This window comes from Ornithorhynchus anatinus, chromosome 8, assembly GCF_004115215.2.
Source record: "Ornithorhynchus anatinus isolate Pmale09 chromosome 8, mOrnAna1.pri.v4, whole genome shotgun sequence".
In the NCBI taxonomy this organism is placed as follows: domain Eukaryota; kingdom Metazoa; phylum Chordata; class Mammalia; order Monotremata; family Ornithorhynchidae; genus Ornithorhynchus; species Ornithorhynchus anatinus.
The window spans coordinates 63,211,402-63,215,111 of NC_041735.1; positions in this window are offsets into that span (position 1 = coordinate 63,211,402).

Consider the following 3,710-nt stretch of genomic DNA (forward strand, 5'->3'; position numbering starts at 1 on the left):
AGTCCATTTTCGGAAATCTCTGATGTAAATAGTTCTTAATGTCATAACGTTCACTAATGGCACAGAGTCGAGTAGTAAAAACAGGAGGGCCTTTCCAATTCCATATTTCAATATCCGGGGGAACATTTCCAACTGAGGACTGGGCGTCAGATGACCTGCGTTCTGATCCAACCTGGGTTCTGATCCTGCGGTGTGACTTTGAACAGGTCGCTTAACTTCTTTGTGCCTCATTTTCCTCATCTGTAAAATGGGAAATCAAAAATAAATACCTGTTGTTCCTCCTACTTAGACTGTGAACCCCTTGTGGGACAGGGACTGTGTCCAATCTGATTAATTTGTATCTACCCCAGCATTTAGTACGGTGCTTGGTACAGAGTAAATGCTAACATACACTAGTTATTATTACTCTCATTACTAACATTACTCCTTGTGGGCAGAGATTCCTTCTACCATCACTGTGGTCTCTGCGGCTCACCTCCTCACCGTCCCCCGTTCCCGCCTATCCCGCCATCGACCCCTGGACCCCGTCCTCCCGCTGTCCTGTCCTGCCCTCCGTCCTCACCTCCGCCAAACTGAGAGCTCACCTCCTCCAGGAGGCCTTCCCAGACTGAGCTTCCCCTTTTCCCTCTGCTCCCTCTGCTGACTCTCTGCCCCCCCTTCACCTCCCCTCAGCTAAGCCCCCTTTCCCTGCTTTCCCTTGCTCCTCCCCCTCTCCCTTCCCCTCCCTTCAGCACTGTGCTCATTTGTATATATTTTTATTACCCTATTTATTTTGTTAATGAGGTGTACATCCCCTTGATTCTATTTATTGCTATTAAGTTGTCTTGTTTTTGTCCATCTATCTCCCCCGACTAGATTGTAAGCCCGTCAATGGGCAGGGATTGTCTCTGTTGCCGAATTGTACATTCCAAACGCTTAGTACAGTGCACTGCACATAGTAAGCGCTCAATAAATACTATTGAATGAATGAATGAATATTGTATTCTCCCAAGTGCTTAGTTCAGTGCACTGCACACAGTAAGAACTCAATAAATATGACAGATTGATTGACTGATTATTATTATTTACAGGCTACGAGCATCACCAATGGTTTTTGAGGAACTTTCCCAGGATCTTGTCCTCTGGAGAAACATAGAGAAGAAAACATGCAGGTAGTTATAATTGTTTCATGGAGTCATCAGTGCTGATTCTAAATTCTGATAAACAATCAGTCAACCAATCATATTTATGGAGCGCTTACTGTGTTAAGTGCTTGGGAAGGTACTATATATAACAAAGTTAGTACATATCTATGTACAGATCTTTAAATTATACATTAAAAATTGCTTATATTAATGTTTGTCTCCCCCTCTAGACTGTAAGTTTGTTATGGGCAGGGAACATGTCTGCCAATTCTGTTGTATTGTACTCTCTCAGGTGCTTAGTACAGTGTTCTGCACATAGTAGGTGCTCGAGAAATGCCATTGATCAATTGATTGATTGATGAGTTGGTAGAAACCAAAGGAGATCACTAAAGAACAACCCTGGAAATGATCTGGAAAAGTATTAGGCAAGTTATTGGCGAGACACGCAGCTCACAATTGACGATTTTTTCACCCGTTACAGTGCTGATTACTGGTACTGATTCTACATTCTCAATCAAAGCTTTCCCAACAAGACACGAATTAGTAAAGGAGAAGCTCAATCAAGAAGGAAAGCAAGTCTGGCATGGCCTTTCTAAGAGCATGGGAATGGGTCTAGTGGGATGGGGAAGGAAGGCAGGAGTCCAGAATCTAGCTCCGTCAGGAATCTGCTAGTTTTCCAGGGGCAAGTGGCTTAATCAATCAACTTAACCTCTCCGTGTCCCTGTTTTCTCATCTGTAAAATGGGGATAAGTAGCCTGTTCTCCCTTCCTCTTAGATTGTGAGCCTTGTGGAGATAGGGGCTGTGTGTGATCCGATTATCTTGTACCTACTCCAGTGCTTACCAGAGAGTAAGGCCTCAGTAAACACTAATGGTGTGCAAAGCACTAGTAGTGTCCAGCCATCTTTCTGGCTATTCGTTCATTCCTTCAATCACATTTATTGAGCACTTATTTTATGCAGAGCACTGTACTAAGTGCTTGGGAAAATATAACACAACAATAGACAGTGACATTCCCTGCCCACAATGAGCTTGCGATTTAGAACGGGGGAGACAGCCATCAATACAAATCAATAAAATGACAGATAAGTACATAAGTGCTGTGGGGCTGGGAGGGAGGAAGAGCACAGGGAGCAAGTCAGGATAATAATAATGTTGGTATTTGTTAAGCGCTTACTATGTGCAGAGAACTGTTCTAAGCGCTGGAGGAGATACAGGGTAATCAGGTTGTCCCACACAGGGCTCACAATCTTAATCCCCATTTTACAGATGAGGTAACTGAGGCACAGAAAAGTGAAGTGACTTGCCCACAGTCACACAGCTGACAAGTGGCAGAGTCGGGATTCGAACCCATGACCTCTGACTCCCAAGCCCGGGCTCTTTCCACTGAGCCACGCTGCTTCCCGCAGGATGACACAGAAGGGATTCCGAGAAGGGGCTGGAAGACATGGCCGGAGCTGTTTCGTCAGCATTCTCCCTGAGCCTTACTGAGCCTCAAAACAAAATCAAGACAAGCTCATTAGTGAAGAAGAGTGGCCTAGTGGATAGAGCACAAGTTTGGGAGTCTGAAGGACCTGGGTTCTAATTCCGACTCTGCCACTCGTCTGCTCTGTGGGCTTGGGCAAGTCACTTAACTTCTCTGTGCCTCACTTCCCTCATCTGTTAAATGGTGATTAAATGCTACATGGGACAGGGACTGTGTCCAACATGCTTATCTTGTGTCTTCCTATCCCAGTGCTTAGAACAGTCTGGCACATATTAAGCGCTTAAAAAAACCCATTAAAACAAAAAGTCACCAGCAGTAAGGTGCTTAGGTTCAGACTTCAAACAAGCCCTTTGCCCCTGAAAGGACCTTTGCCAACTAGCTTCTCCAGACGGGGCACAGGAGAAGGCCATCCTAAATTATATATTTATATTAATGTCTGTCTCCCCTTTAGCCTGTAGCTCGCTGTGGGCAGGGCGTGAGTCTTCCTACTTTGTTATATTGTACTTTACCAAATATTTAGCACAGTTCTCTGCACACAGTAAGTGCTCAATAAATATGGCTGATGAGGATGATGAGAACTTAAGCTTTGGAAGCCAAAGCAGCTCATGCTCAATGAAAGGGAACTGAAGCATCCTCAGACAGGGAGGGGAGAATGAAAGTTTTAAAGCCTAGACGGTAAGGTCTTCGATGGCAGAATTCATATCTGTTTCTTGGTACTCTCACAAGGGCTTAGTACAGTGTTCAGCACAGAGTAGATCGTAAGCTCCTCAAGGGTAGGGTTTGTTTCATTCTAACGATTGTACTCCCCCAAGAAAAGCCATTTGAGTACTCTGTGTGAAGTAAGCATTCAGTCAATATCACTGATTGATGGATTGAGAAGGCATAGGAAAACAGTCTGGTGTGGTGTAAACATGGATTATGAGGTGGTAAACTGTAGGAGATCCTTCTCAATTCAGTCAATCGATCAATCATTTATTGACCATTAACTATGTGCAGAGCACTGTACTAAGAATTTGGGAGAGAACAATATAACAGAGTTGGTAGACATGTTCCCTGCCCACAACAAATTTACAGACTAGAGGGGGAGACTGACATTAACCTA